The sequence below is a fragment of the Salmo salar genome, chromosome ssa28 (genome assembly GCF_905237065.1).
Source record: "Salmo salar chromosome ssa28, Ssal_v3.1, whole genome shotgun sequence".
Lineage (NCBI taxonomy): Eukaryota > Metazoa > Chordata > Actinopteri > Salmoniformes > Salmonidae > Salmo > Salmo salar.
This window is the reverse complement of record NC_059469.1, coordinates 34,832,341-34,848,271: the sequence shown is the minus strand read 5'-3', so window position 1 is coordinate 34,848,271 and position 15,931 is coordinate 34,832,341. Positions and strand designations below refer to the sequence as shown.

General features: G+C 45.0%; 1 pseudogene; it reads right to left on the bottom strand.

Annotated features, from left to right (window-relative positions):
• Positions 1–6,019: 6,019 nt before the first annotated feature.
• LOC106589916 (glyoxalase domain-containing protein 4-like) lies at positions 6,020–15,052 on the bottom strand (annotated as a pseudogene).
• Positions 15,053–15,931: the final 879 nt, after the last annotated feature.

Here is a 15,931-nt window from a genome sequence, read left to right as displayed (position 1 = left end):
CCTGCTGTTCAGAGGTAATTAAAATACAGTACCCTCCTTATGTAAAAAATGATAAGGCAAGAAAAGAGTACAAAATGAAGCTCCTTATGGAAAATAAAGATACTTTTTGCTGACTATTATAAAAATGAGAACATAAGCAACTTAATCTTCCACACAGACCATCCCCTGGCATGGCACAGTGCTATATTAGCACACTACCCCTCTGTTAAGAGGGGGGGTTAGCGATGGGTGGAAACTCAGGATATTAGACAATGAGGACTCTGAGTCAGCTAATCTAAATCTCTATAAGTCTGGAACAGTATTGGTACAGGGCAACCCCAAACAGTTTCAGCTGGACTTTCACCTAATCAAAGAATTAGCCCAGCAGGAGAAGCTCTCCCTTGAGAAAGATACCCCCACCCCGAGCAGGTCAGACCAGACGTCTTCATTATATAACCCCACAGACAGGCAACCCCCAGACCTCTTCATTATATAACCCCACAGACCAGCAACCCCAAGACCTCTTCATTATATAACCCCACAGACGAGCAACCCCCACACCTCTTCATTATATAACCCCACAGACGAGCAACCCCCAGACCTCTTCATTATATAACCCCACAGACGAGCAACCCCCAGACCTCTTCATTATATAACCCTACAGACCAGCAACCCCCAGACCTCTTCATTATATAACCCCCAGACCTCTTCATTATATAACCCCACAGATGAGCAACCCCCAGACCTCTTCATTATATAACCCCACAGACGAGCAACCCCCAGACCTCTTCATTATATAACCCCACAAAAGTCTCGACATCACAGCAGAACAGTCCACACCAGACCCTGACCATATCGTCGACATCACAGCAGAACAGTCCACACCAGACCCTGACCATATCGTCGACATCACAGCAGAACAGACAAATGAAGAACCCCAAGCCCAGGGGATCTCAGCCCCTCTGAACACCCCCCTGTCAGCCACCCTGATAGCCCTCCTGACAACCCCCCCACACCCACTGAGGACATACACAAGACACAGATTGTTCTCCTTATGGACTCAAAGGGGAAATATATACAAGAAAGAAAAAAAAATCCCAAACACAGAGTGTCTAAACTCCGGTGTCCAAACACCCAGCGCCCTAGACCTTCTGTCTGAGGACCAACTAGGGTCACCCAGCCACATAATAATACACACAGGCACAAACAACCTGAGAGCACAGCAGGAAAGGGTGGCCACAGCACTGAAGGATGTGGTTGAAAAAGCTTCTTCTATTTTCCCCAACACACAAGTGGTTATCTTCACCCTGCTGACACGAAAATACTTCCACCCTCCTACCATACAGTGGGTAAACGCAAGTATTTCCTGTAACTGTGCCTCAAAACCAAATATTTTCCTGGCCCACCACTCCACAGTGGATTTGAACAGCCTTTACGACCAGGTCCACCAATACAAGGCAGCAGTGCTCACCTTCTCCCGGACCCTAAAGGACATCGCTCTCAAATGCAGCCCCAACACTTCACACAGCAGCAACAGATCAATAGACACCGCTCCCAGACCAGTGGGACACTCTCCCAGACTTGCGGGACCCCCCCGGACCTACACATAGAGGACCTACATCCAGACCACAATACCACCAGCCACAAACACACCACCACTAACCCTAACCCTAACCCTAACCCAACCGATCAACACCCCCCCAAGTCAACCATGCCCACACCTCATATAGGCCCCCTCAGATCAGACCTATGTCCCTCCTGCCCCCCACTCCCGCAAAGAGAGCCTCAACATAGAAGTCAAACATAGGCCCAGGCCATGAGCAGGCAAACAGGCCCAACCCCCACTCTTACACTATCCCAAGCCAATGGAATATACCATAAGCTCAGCAGGCTCTGCTCACACTTACTGGCCTGGGGCCAAACCACACGACCAACAACATTGGACACTTTATGGAACACAAAGCCTTCACTATTTCATCCTGGAATATCCAAGGCCTGAGGTTATCTTCCTTTGACCTAAAGAGCAGGAACCTGTACTCTCAGAAATACAGACATTGTCATCCTACAAGAAACATGGTATAGAGTAGACGGACCCACTGGTTGCCCTCTAGGTTACAGAGAGCTGGTAGTCCCATCCACCAAACTACCAGGTGTGAAACAGGGAAGGGAGTCAGGGGGTATGCTAATTTGGTATAGAGACCTAACTCACTCTATTACATTAATCAAAACAGGAACATTTTACATTTGGCTAGAAATTAAAAAGGAAATGATCTTAACAGAGAAAAATGTCCTCCTGTGTGCTACCTATATCCCCACACTAGAATCCCCATACTTTAATGAAGACAGCTTCTCCATCCTGGAGGGGGAGATCAATCATTTCCAGGCCCAGGGACATGTACTAGTCTGTGGTGACCTAAATGCCAGAACTGGACAAGAACCTGACACCCAAAGCACATAGGGGGACAAACACCTGCCTGGAGGTGACAGCATTCCATCCCCTATATGCCCCCGTAGGCACAACTATGACAACATAACCAACAAATGCGGGTCACAACTCCTGCAGCTCTGTCGCACGCTGGGTATGTACGTAGTCAATGGTAGGCTTTGAGGGGACTATTATGGTAGGTACACCTATAGCTCATCTCTTGGCAGTAGTACTGTAGACTACTTTATCACTGACCTCAACCCAGAGTCTCTCAGGACGTTCACAGTAAGCCCACTGACACCCCTATCAGATCACAGCAAAATCAGTCTACTTGAACAGAGCAATAGTCAGTCATGAGGCATCAAAGCCAAAGGAACTGAGTAATATTAAGAAATGCTATAGATGGAAGGAATGTAGTGTGGAAACTTTGCAAAAACCAATAAGGCAACAACAAAATCAATCCCTTTCAGACAATTTCCTGGACATACCGTTCCACTTTAATAGTAAAGGTGTAAACTTGGCAATAGAAAATCTTATCAGTATATTTGACCTCAGCTACCAAATATTTCAAACAGAAAACCGAAGAAAGTGAACAAGAATGAAAAATAGTTTGATGAAGAATGCAATAACCTAAGAAAGAAATGGAGAAACCTGTCCAACCAAAAACAGAGAGACCCAGAAAACCTGAGTCTACGCCTTCACTATGGTGAATCACTAAAACGATACAGAAATACACTACGGAAAAAGAAGGAACAGCACGTCAGAAATCAGCTCAATGTAATTGAAGAATCCATAGACTCCAACCACTTCTGGGAAAATTGGAAAACACTAAACAAACAACAACATGAAGAATTATCTATCCTAATGGAAATATATGGGTTAACCACTTCTCCAAAAACATTTACATGATCAAATACAAATCCTAGAATCAACTATTAAAGACTACCAGAACCCACTGGATTATCCAATTATCCGATTATCCACTGGATTATGAACTACAGGAGAAAATAAAAACCCTCCAACCCAAAAAGGCCTGTGGTGTTGATGGTATCCTCAATGAAATTATAAAATATACAGACACAAATTTCAATTGGCTATACTTAAACTCTTTAACATCCTCCTCAGCTCTGGCATCTTCCCCAATATTTGGAACCAAGGACTGATCACCCCAATCCACAAAAGTGGAGACAAATTTGACCCCTATAACTAATGTGGTATATGCGTCAACAGCAACCTTGGGAAAATCCTCTGCATTATCATTAACAGCAGACTCATACATTTCCTGAATGAGAACAATGTACTGAGCAAATGTCAAATTGGCTTTTTACCAAATTATCGTACGACAGACCACGTATTCACCCTGCATAACCTAATTGATTTTTTTTAAAGCCCTCAACTCAATTTGGCATGAGTGTCTGCTACACAAATTGATGGAAAGTGGTGTTGGGGAAAAAATATACAACGTTATAAAATCCATGTACACAAGCAACAAGTCTGCATTTAAAACGGGCAAAAAACATTTCTTCCCACACGGCCGTGGGGTGAGACAGGGATGCAGCTTAAGCCCCACCCTCTTCAACATATCAATGAATTGGCAAGGGCACTAGAACAGTCTGCAGCGCCCGGCCTCACCCTACTAGAATCTGATGTCAAATGTCGAATGTTTGCTGATGATCTGGTGCTTCTGTCATCCAACCAAGGAGGGCCTACAGCAGCACCTGGATCTTCTGCACAGATTCTGCAAGACCTGAGCCCTGACAGTAAATCTCAGTAAGATGATTGGTGTTCCAAAAAAGGTCCAGTTGCCAAGACCACAAATACAAATTCCATCTAGACACCATTGCACTGGAACACACAAAAACTATACATACATTGGCCTAAACATCAGTGCCACAGGTAACTTCCACAAAGCTGTGGACAATCTGAGAGACAAGGCAAGAAGGGCCTTCTATGCCATCAAAAGAAACATAAAATTCGACATACCAATTAGGATCTGGTTGGAAATACTTGAATCATTTACAGAACCCATTGCCCTTTAAGGTTATGAGTTCTGTGGTCAACTCACCAACCAAGAATTCACAAAATGGGACAAACACCAAATTGAGGCTCTGCATGCATAATTCTGCAAAAATATCCTCTGTGTACAACGTAAAACACCAAATAATGCATGCAGAGAAGAATTAGGCCGATACCTGGTAATTATCAAAATTCAGAAAAGAGACGTTAAATTCTACAACCACCTAAAAGAAAACGATTCCCAAACCTTCCATAACAAAGCCATCACCTACAGAGAGATGAACCTGGAGAAGAGTCCCTTAAGCAAGCTGGACCTGTGGCTCTGTTCACAAACACAAACAGACAAAGCCCCAGGACAGCAACACAATTAGACACAGTTAGACCAAACCAAATCATGAGAAAACAAAAAGATAATTACTTGACACATTGGAAAGATTTAACAAAAAAACTGAGCAAACTAGAATGCTATTTGGCCCTAAACAGAGAGTACACAGTGGCAGAATACCTGACCACTGTGACTGACCCAAACTTAAGGAAAGCTTTGACCATGTACAAACTCAGTGAGCATAGCCTTGCTATTGAGAAAAGCCGCCGGAAGGCAAAGCTATCACTCAAGAGAAGACAGGCTATGTACACACTGACCACAAAATGATGTGGAAACTGAGCTGCACTTCCTAACCGCCTGCCAAATGTATGCCCATATTAGAGACACATATTTCCCTCAGATTATACAGATCCACAAAGAATTCGATAACAAACACGATTTTTGATCAACTCCCATATCTACTGGGTGAAGCAGCAAGATTTGCAGCAGCAAGATTTGTGACCTGTTGCCACAAGAAAAGGGCAACCAGTGAAGAACAAACACCATTGTAAATACAACCCATATTTATGTTTATTTATTTTCCCTTTTGTACTTTAACCATTTGCACATCGTTGCAACACTGTATATATACATAATATAACATTTTAAATGTCTTTATTATTTTGGAACTTCAAAAAGTGTAATGTTTACTGTTCACATTTATTGTTTATTTCACTTTTGTACATTATCTACTTCACTTGCTTTGACAATGTTAGCATATGTTTCCATGCCAATAAAGTCCCTTGAATTGAATTGAATTGAATTGAGAGGGGGGGAGCGATAGAGAGTGATAGAGGTGGCGAGAGAGAGGGAGGGGGAGAGAGAGGGGGAGAGAGAGCGATAGAGTGATAAAGGTGGAGAATGAGAGGGGGAGATAGAGAGAGGGATAGAGAGAGAGAGCGAGAGCGAGAGAAATTGTGAGAGAGATGGAGAGAGAGATAAAGTAAAAGAACGTGTGAGAGAGATGGGGAGAGAGACTCAGGCATAAGTCAAATCCATATGCAGACAAGCAGAAAATTACATTCTCTACTGTTCATTCATTTAGGAGACAGAAGGTAATCTGGCTTTGGGCTTCTGTTGTTCAGCAATCATTTACTGCATCACCAATGTAATGTTGAACCAGACAGAGAGAGAGTCTCCCTTTCAGTTGATTCCTCTGTTGACATTTTTCCAAGCTAAAATGGTGGGAGGAGATGGGAGAGTTTGGGTCTGGGAGCCCACAACACTATGATCACTCAAACAACAAAGCAGATCTCATGGGCATCTGAATCAACCCAAATGACTCACTTCTACTGTAGCCTTCCCAGGGGTGTCCAGGCTAACCAAGCCTTCCCAGGGGTGTACAGGCTAACCAAGCCTTCCCAGGGGTGTCCAGGCTAACCAAGCCTTCCCAGTGGTGTCCAGGCTAACCAAGCCTTCCCAGGGGCGTCCAGGCCTTCCCAGGGGTGTCCAGGCTAACCAAGCCTTCCCAGGGGTGTCCAGGCTAACCAAGCCTTCCCAGGGGTGTCCAGGCTAACCAAGCCTTCCCAGGGGTGTCTAGGCTAACCAAGCCTTCCCAGGGGTGTCCAGGCCTTCCCAGGGGGGTCCAGGCTAACCAAGCCTTCCCAGGGGGGTCCAGGCTAACCAAGCCTTCCCAGGGGTGTCCAGGCATGGTTTCCTTTTGTCATCAAGGCTTCTGGATCTGCTCACATGGACAGGAGAATGCTATCATCCCAAAGGCTGTCCCATGAGCTACATATTTTAAATTTTTAGTCATTTAGCAGACGCTCTTATCCAGAGCGACTTACAGTAGTGAATGCATACATGACATACATGTTTTTCGCCGTACTGGTCCCCCGTGGGAATCAAACCCACAACCCTGGCGTTGCAAACACCATGCGTTGCTCTACCAACTGAGCCACACGGGACTGTCCCAACAATGTGGTGAAGCTCTAGTTGCTGTTCTTCCACTAATCTCATTGCAACTCCCCTCCAAGTCTCCGACCACTACCTTGTATCCTTTTCCCTCTCGCTCTCATCCAACACTTCTCACTCTGCCCCTACTCGGATGGTATTGCGCCATCCCAACCTTCGCTCTCTCTCTCCCGCTACTCTCTCCTCTTCCATCCTATCATCTCTTCCCTCTGCTCAAACCTTCTCCAACCTATCTCCTGATTCTGCCTCCTCAACCCTCCTCTCCTCCCTCTCTGCATCCTTTGATTTCCTCTGTCCCCTATCCTCCAGGCCGGCTCGGTCCTCCCCTCCTGCTCCGTGGCTCGACGACTCACTGCGAGCTCACAGAAGAGGGCTCCGGGCAGCCGAGCGGAAATGGAGGAAAACTCGCCTCCCTGCGGACCTGGCATCCTTTCACTACCTCCTCTCTACATTTTCCTCTTCTGTCTCTGCTGCTAAAGCCACTTTCTACCACTCTAAACTCCAAGCATCTGCCTCTAACCCTAGGAAGCTCTTTGCTACCTTCTCCTCCCTCCTGAATATTCCTCCCCCTCCCCCCCCTCCTCCCTCTCTGCAGATGACTTCGTCAACCATTTTGAAAAGAAGGTTGACGACATCCGATCCTCGTTTGCTAAGTCAAACGACACTGCTGGTCCTGCTCACACTGCCCTACCCTGTGCTTTGACCTCTTTCTCCCCTCTCTCTCCAGATGAAATCTCGCGTCTTGTGACGGCCGGCCGCCCAACAACCTGCCCACTGGACCCTATCCCCTCCTCTCTTCTCCAGACCATTTCCGGAGACCTTCTCCCCTACCTCACCTCGCTCATCAACTCATCCTTGACCGCTGGCTACGTCCCTTCCGTCTTCAAGAGAGCGAGAGTTGCACCCCTTCTGAAAAAAACCTACAGTCGATCCCTCCGATGTCAACAACTACAGACCAGTATCCCTTCTTTCCTTTCTCTCCAAAACTCTTGAACGTGCCGTCCTTGGCCAGCTCTCTTGCTATCTCTCTCAGAATGACCTTCTTGATCCTAATCAGTCAGGTTTCAAGACTGGGCATTCAACTGAGACTGCTCTTCTCTGTGTCACGGAGGCTCTCCGCACTGCTAAAGCTAACTCTCTCTCCTCTGCTCTCATCCTTCTAGACCTATCTGCTGCCTTTGATACCGTGAACCATCAGATCCTCCTCTCCACCCTCTCCGAGCTGGGCATCTCCGGCACCGCCCACGCTTGGATTGCGTCCTACCTGACAGGTCGCTCCTACCAGGTGGCGTGGCGAGAATCTGTCTCCGCACCACGTGCTCTCACCACTGGTGTCCCCCAGGGCTCTGTTCTTGGCCCACTCCTATTCTCGCTATACACCAAGTCACTTGGCTCTGTCATATCCTCCCATGGTCTCTCATATCATTGCTATGCAGATGACACACAATTAATCTTCTCCTTTCCCCCTTCTGACAACCAGGTGGCGAATCGCATCTCTGCATGTCTGGCAGACATATCAGTGTGGATGACGGATCACCACCTCAAGCTGAACCTCGGCAAGACGGAGCTGCTCTTCCTCCCGGGAAAGGACTGCCCGTTCCATGATCTCGCCATCACGGTTGACAACTCCCTTGTGTCCTCCTCCCAGAGTGCTAAGAGCCTTGGCGTGACCCTGGACAACACCCTGTCGTTCTCCACCAACATCAAGGCGGTGACCCGATCCTGTAGGTTCATGCTCTACAACATTCGCAGAGTACGACCCTGCCTCACACAGGAAGCGGCGCAGGTCCTAATCCAGGCACTTGTCATCTCCCGTCTGGATTATTGCAACTCGCTGTTGGCTGGGCTCCCTGCCTGTGCCATTAAACCCCTACAACTCATCCAGAACGCCGCAGCCCGTCTGGTGTTCAACCTTCCCAAGTTCTCTCACGTCACCCCGCTCCTCCGCTCTCTCCACTGGCTTCCAGTCGAAGCTCGCATCCGCTACAAGACCATGGTGCTTGCCTACGGAGCTGTGAGGGGAACGGCACCTCCGTACCTTCAGGCTCTGATCAGGCCCTACACCCAAACAAGGGCACTCCGTTCATCCACCTCTGGCCTGCTCGCCTCCCTACCTCTGAGGAAGCACAGTTCCCGCTCAGCCCAGTCAAAACTGTTCGCTGCTCTGGCACCCCAATGGTGGAACAAGCTCCCTCACGACGCCAGGACAGCGGAGTCAATCACCACCTTCCGGAGACACCTGAAACCCCACCTCTTCAAGGAATACCTGGGATAGGATAAAGTAATCCTTCTAACCCCCCCCCCTTAAAAGATTTAGATGCACTATTGTAAAGTGGTTGTTCCACTGGATATTATAAGGTGAATGCACCAATTTGTAAGTCGCTCTGGATAAGAGCGTCTGCTAAATGACTTAAATGTTAAATGTTAGTTTACACTGAGTGTCTGTGAATCCCATCAGCACAGTCTCCCCCCCGTTTCTCTCTTTCACCTTCATCCCCAGAAGGGAGGAGCAGCAGTGAATTGATTTCTGCAAGTTAGACCCTGCCAGACACACCTTCTGTACAGGATTATTGGGAGGCTGTTCTTTGTCCACCAGGTAGAAGTGATAACCTCCTGGTTCCTCAGCCAGATAGAGGCCCTGTCCAACCTCAGTGATGGCCAGCCACGCCATCACTGTCAAACCGAGGAAGTCATAGCCTAGCCGTTATTCTCCCACTCCATAATGGTAGATCAAAATCAAGTCAAATGTTATTTGTCACATGCTCCGAATACAACAAGTGTAGACCTTACAGTGAAATGCTCACTATCAAGCCCTTAACCTGTTAGGGATAGGGGGCAGTATTTACACGGCCGGATAAAAAACGTACCCGATTTAATCTGGTTATTACTACTGCCCAGAAACTAGAATATGCATATAATTATTGGCTTTGGATAGAAAACACCCTAAAGTTTCTAAACCTGTTTGAATGGTGTCTGTGAGTATAACAGAACTCATATGGCAGGCAAAAACCTGAGAAGATTCCTTACAGGAAGTGGCCTGTCTGACAATTTCTTGGGCTTCTTCACTCTCTTTATTGAAAACTGAGGATCTCTGCTGTAATGTGACACTTCCTACGGCTCCCATAGGCTCTCAGAAGGCGGCAAAAAGCAGAATGATGTCTTTGGAGCCCCTGGCTGAAAAACATTAGCGCATTTGGTAAGTGGTCGATCAGAGTACAATGAGACTGAGGCGCGTGCACGAGGCGACACCATGTCTTTGAACGTAAACAGGGTTTCCCGGTCGGAATATTATCGCTTTTTTACGAGAAAAATTGCATAAAAATTGATTTTAAACAGCAGTTGACATGCTTCGAAGTACCCTTCTTTACCCTTCGGATAGTGTCTTGAACGCACGAACAAAACAGAGGATATTTGAACATAACTATGGATTATTTTGAACCAAACCAACATTTGTTATTGAAGTAGAAGTCCTGGGAGTGCATTCTGACGAAGAACAGCAAAGGTAATCAAACTTTTCTCATAGTAAATCTGACTTTGGTGAGGGCTAAACTTGGTGGGTGTCTAAATAGCTAGCCCGTGATGGCTGGGCTATCTACTTAGAATATTGCAAAATGTGCTTTCACCGAAAAGCTATTTTAAAATCGGACATAGCGATTGCATAAAGGAGTTCTGTATCTATAATTCTTAAAATAATTGTTATGTTTTTTGTGAACGTTTATCGTGAGTAATTTAGTAAATTCACCGGAAGCTTGCGGTGGGTATGCTAGTTCTGAACGTCACATGCTAATGTAAAAAGCTGGTTTTTGATATAAATATGAACTTGATTGAACAAAACATGCATGTATTGTATAACATAATGTCCTAGGTGTGTCATCTGATGAAGATCATCAAAGGTTAGTGCTGCATTTAGCTGTGGTTTGGGTTTATGTGACATTATATGCTAGCTTGAAAAATGGGTGTCTGATTATTTCTGGCTGGGTACTCTGCTGACATAATCTAATGTTTTGCTTTCGTTGTAAAGCCTTTTTTAAATCGGACAGTGTGGTTAGATTAATGAGAGTCTTGTCTTTAAAATGGTGTAAAATAGTCATATGTTTGAGAAATTGAAGTAATAGCATTTCTAAGGTATTTGAATAACGCGCCACGGGATTACACTGGCTGTTGAGTAGGTGGGACGATTTCGTCCCACCTACCCTAGAGAGGTTTTAACCAACAATGCAGTTTTAAGAAAATACCTAAAAAAAAGGAAGAGATAAGAAAAACAAATCATTAAAGAGCAGCAGTAAATAACAATAGCTGGGCTATTGGTAGCCTAGTGGTTAGAGCGTTGAACTAATAACTGAAAGGTTGCAAGATCAAATCCCTGAGCTGACAAGTTAAAATTCTGTTGTTCTGCCCCTGAACAAGGCAGTTAACCCACTGTTTCTAGGCTGTCATTGAAAATAAGAATTTGTTCTTAACTGACTTGCCTAGGTGTAGTTCAATTTGATCTTAACCTGTTTGATGGTTCTTCGGAGGGCATAGCGGGATTTTTTCAGCTTCCGGGTTAGAGTCCTGCTCCTTGAAAGCAGCAGCTCTACCCTTTCGCTCAGTGCGAATGTTGCCTGTAATCCATGGCTTCTGGTTGGGGTATGTACGTACATCAGTTCAGCTACAAGTCATCATCCCCAAAGCCGACCATTGTCTTGCTCCATTTTCCATCTTAAGGGCCCTTACATCCTTCTTCAAACTCTTTGTGAAGCAAAATCTTCATGCCGAGCACATCTCAGTAAAAGGTGGCAGTTTTGCTACTGTCGCCCACTTTGAAAACGAAATGCAAGGCTCGCCTCAAAGCCACTATAATCCAAGTGAGTTCGCTATGTACTATACGATTATATATCACACTCAGTTTGTCTATGTTGATTAAGGTTCCTTGCAGTTGATTGCTATATAGAAATAAGAAAGGAAAAATGGAAGAAACAACAGAGAAACAAAACAGAGAGAAAAAACACCCAAACAGGGATTATCATTATCATTGTTTTAATTTTCTCTTAACCTTATCACGTTTCCCACTACCTTTTGCTGCCGTAACAGCAGTAACAAATTTCCTCAAGCGGAAAATCTTCTTCACACTCAACTGGTCTAACCCCACCGTCTTCTGTAACACCACAGCTGACCTCACAAACGTATCAACATCAAAGAAACCTGTCAATTTGACAGATTTCCCAAAAGTCTGATCCACCTCCTTTAAATTGTAAATTGAGTCATCGCCAACTTCTATCATATCAAGAGACGTCCATATCCTTCTCCTGATCCACCTTAACTGAGGCCACATCCCTCTCAACACTCCCCACTTGTACCCCATAACTCGTGCCAGGCATCTCCTCCACTACCTAGGAGACTAGCTCAACCTAAACCCCCTCCTGTACCCCATCACTCGTACTGGGCATCTCCTCACCAGTCCTCCCCAAATCCGTCCTTACCTCCTACAACAATAATATTTTTCTGCTACATAACAGTAGCTATGTTCCCCTTTGGTACAAGCTGCAACTCCGTACCCTCAACACGGACAACTTGTTTCTCAGCAACAGGTTCTAGTGACTGCTCTACCACTGTCGGCCCACCTCTCCCTACATCAGTGGTCCCAGGTGTTACGATGACCACCTGCACCCCTCCCTCCGACTTCTCCCTTTTCGGGCAAGCATGTCGCTTATGGCCAACATCCCCGCACTCAAAACACTGTTGACTACCCGTACTAGCATAAACCACATACAGTCTGTTGTAAAACTTGACTTTAAATGATACCTCAAGTCTGCTCCGGTGAGTCCAAAAACATAAACACCTGTCGCCGAAACAACATAACCTGTTTCAAAGCCGGGTGTTTGCAACCAAACGGGCCAATCTTAATTGAACTTGCAAACTTCTCAAACCCCAATAACTCGCGCTCCAATAGCTCATTGGGAATAAACGGGCAGTACATTCAAAATCGTTAGCCTTGTTGATGGAGAAATAAGCGGTGTAACTTGAATAAACACACCTTTAAGAAGTATGCCATGCTCAACCATACAATCAACAAGACGCTCTTCTTTAAGAAGTACACCATGCTCAACCATACGATCAACAAGACTCTCTTCTTTAAGAAGTACACCATGCTCAACCATACGATCAACAAGACGCTCTTCTTTAAGAAGTACACCATGCTCAACCATACGATCAACAGGACTCTCTTCTTTAAGAAGTACACCATGCTCAACCATACGATCAACAGGACTCTCTTCTTTAAGAAGTACACCATGCTCAACCATACGATCAACAAGACTCTCTTCTTTAAGAAGTACACCATGCTCAACCATACGATCAACAAGACTCTCTTCTTTAAGAAGTACACCATGCTCAACCATACGATCAACAAGACTCTCTTCTTTAAGAAGTACACCATGCTCAACCATACGATCAACAAGACTCTCTTCTTTAAGAAGTACACCATGCTCAACCATACGATCAACAAGACTCTCAACCATACGATCAACAAGACTCTCTTCTTTAAGAAGTACACCATGCTCAACCATACGATCAACAAGACTCTCAACCATACGATCAACAAGACTCTCAACCATACGATCAACAAGACTCTCTTCTTTGATACCCTAGGATAGGGGGCGCCACAGCGCATTTTGAAAAAAAATCGTTCCCATTTTCAACGGCCTACTAATCAAACTCAGAAGATAGGGCATGCATATACTTATTATATATGGATAGAAAACACTCTAAAGTTTCTAAAACTGTTTGAATGGTGTCTGTGAGTATAACAGAACTCAAATGGCAGTCAAAACCCCGAGACCGATTGAAACAAGAAGTGGAATTCTGAATTGTGGACTTGACTTCTCATCTTTCCTTATTAATCACACCGTTAACCATGGTTCAGTGAGCACTTCCTATTGCTTCCACTAGATGTCGCCAGTCCTTTCACAGTGGTTTGAGCCTTATAGAGTCAAAACTCAGTGAATGACACGAGTTTGAAATTGGTCACAGGGGATGGGCCATCACCATTATGACGCCGGCGGCCATGTCTGCCCCCACCTTTGGAAACGGTTTTAAAGGCCATGACATCATCCCCCTCGAATCTTATTGGCTCTCTTGGTGTTAGAGGCCCTGAAGATTTATTTTATACAACGTTTGACATGTTTGAACGAACCTACATGCGCGAGGATTGCTTTTATTATGAACTTCAGCCCTGCGCTTGGAGAGAGCCATAGGACGCGCTACCAACATCAGGCTAATGGAACGTGAAGTATGGACTTTTTGACCGAAAATACATCTGTTGTGGACCTGGGATGCTTTCTGATGAAGACAACTAAAGGTAGGCGATTATTGACAATATTATAGAAGATGAGATGGTTCATGCTGTTGCGTCCAAGATGGCGCCGAGCTCTGTATATTAGCTCATTTTCTGAGTATCGCATCTCCTTTTATCGCAAAGTGTGATTACCCAGTAAAGTTAATTTAAAATCTGGTATGACGGGTGTTCTCAAGAGATATTCATCTATAAATGTTAGATTGACAATATACATTTAAAAAATCGTTATAGTATAGCAATTTATTGAAATGTAGCATTGTTTACCGGGACGCTTTTGAGGGGAAATTAGGTAGTCAACGTCAGACAGAGATGTAAAATGCTGTTTTTATATATAAATATGACCTTTATTGAACAAAAGAATGCATGCATTGTATAACATGATGTCCTAGGGGTGCCATCTGATGAAGTTTGTAAAAGGTTAGTGCTGCATTTAGCTGTTTATTGATTATATGTGATGCAAGTGATTGGTCGGAAAATGGCTATGAAGCTGCTTTTTACGATGGACTCATCTAATATAATCTAATGATTTGCTTTTCCTGTAAAACCTTTTTGAAATCGGACGACGTGGGTCGATTCAGGAGAGGTGTATCTATAAAAAAAAAAAAATAATAAAAAAAAAAAAAAATTATGATATTTTTTTTATGCTAATTGGCGATATGATTTTTCGCTGGATTTTGATCCCGCTAACGGGATCAGATGCTGAAGAGGAAGTACACCATGCTCAACCATACGATCAACAAGACTCTCTTCTTTAAGAAGTACACCATGCTCAACCATACGATCAACAAGTCTCTCAACCATACGATCAACAAGACTCTCAACCATACGATCAACAAGACGCTCTTATTTAAGAAAATCCACCACCACTTTATTCATCGCTCGATGCATAAGCAACATTTTCATAGCCTACCTTCTCTCCTACGGCGACCAGAAACTCCTCCACAGTGACAGTGGCTTCAGTAACTCACCTAAAGCCGTGGCGAAGTGACAGGGCCGGCGTCCCCAAGTGGGTCGCCATCCCCGCCAAAACCAGGGCAATTCCGACAAGAAATACAATATACCATTCTACCACAAAAACAAAAATAATGATAACCTTAATCATGCATAGAAAAAGGCAAACCACCAAGAAAAGGAAACAAGAAAGAAAACACAGGCGATCTAACTCCAGACAACTCTCACACTCACTCATACAATTCCCAGCATGCACCAAACACTCCCAGCATGCAGAGAGAGAGAGAGAGAGAGAGAGAGAGAGAGAGAGAGAGAGAGAGAGAGAGAGAGAGAGAGAGAGAGAGAGAGAGAGAGAGAGAGAGAGAGAGAGAGAGAGAGAGAGAGAGAGAGAGAGAGAGAGAGAGAGAGAGAGAGACCCTGTCCCCTGTAGACTATCAGAGTTATCAGACAATGACAGGACAGGTATTGACATGGAAGGACACTTGGGGAGAGGTATAGCACGTGGCCACATGTAACCACGGGAAAGAGGAAATACCTGTGTTCAATCTTGCAGACAGGACGTTTAAAGTATTTTGATCCACAGATACACCTCTCCACACCTGGACTTCTCACAGGCTTTTATTCCACCTCTGTTTAAAAGAAGGGGAGAAATCGATGAGTTGGGAGTATTCTACGTCCCCTTGTGTCTAGTATCCATCCATCCATGTCTCACACCGTGAAGGGTGCCTGTCAATATCTCAGGAGGTGAATTCCTTCAGCTTGCTTCCTTGATCTCAAAGCGTGGCTTTTCCTTAATCCAGCAGAGCCGATCAGAGCCTTGTTCTATCAGCCTTCATCCATCAGAGCCTATCAGAGCCTTCTACCATCAAAGCCTATCAGAGCCTATCAGAGCCTATCAAAGCCTATCAGAGCCTATCAGAGCCTTCTACCATCAAAGCCTATCAGA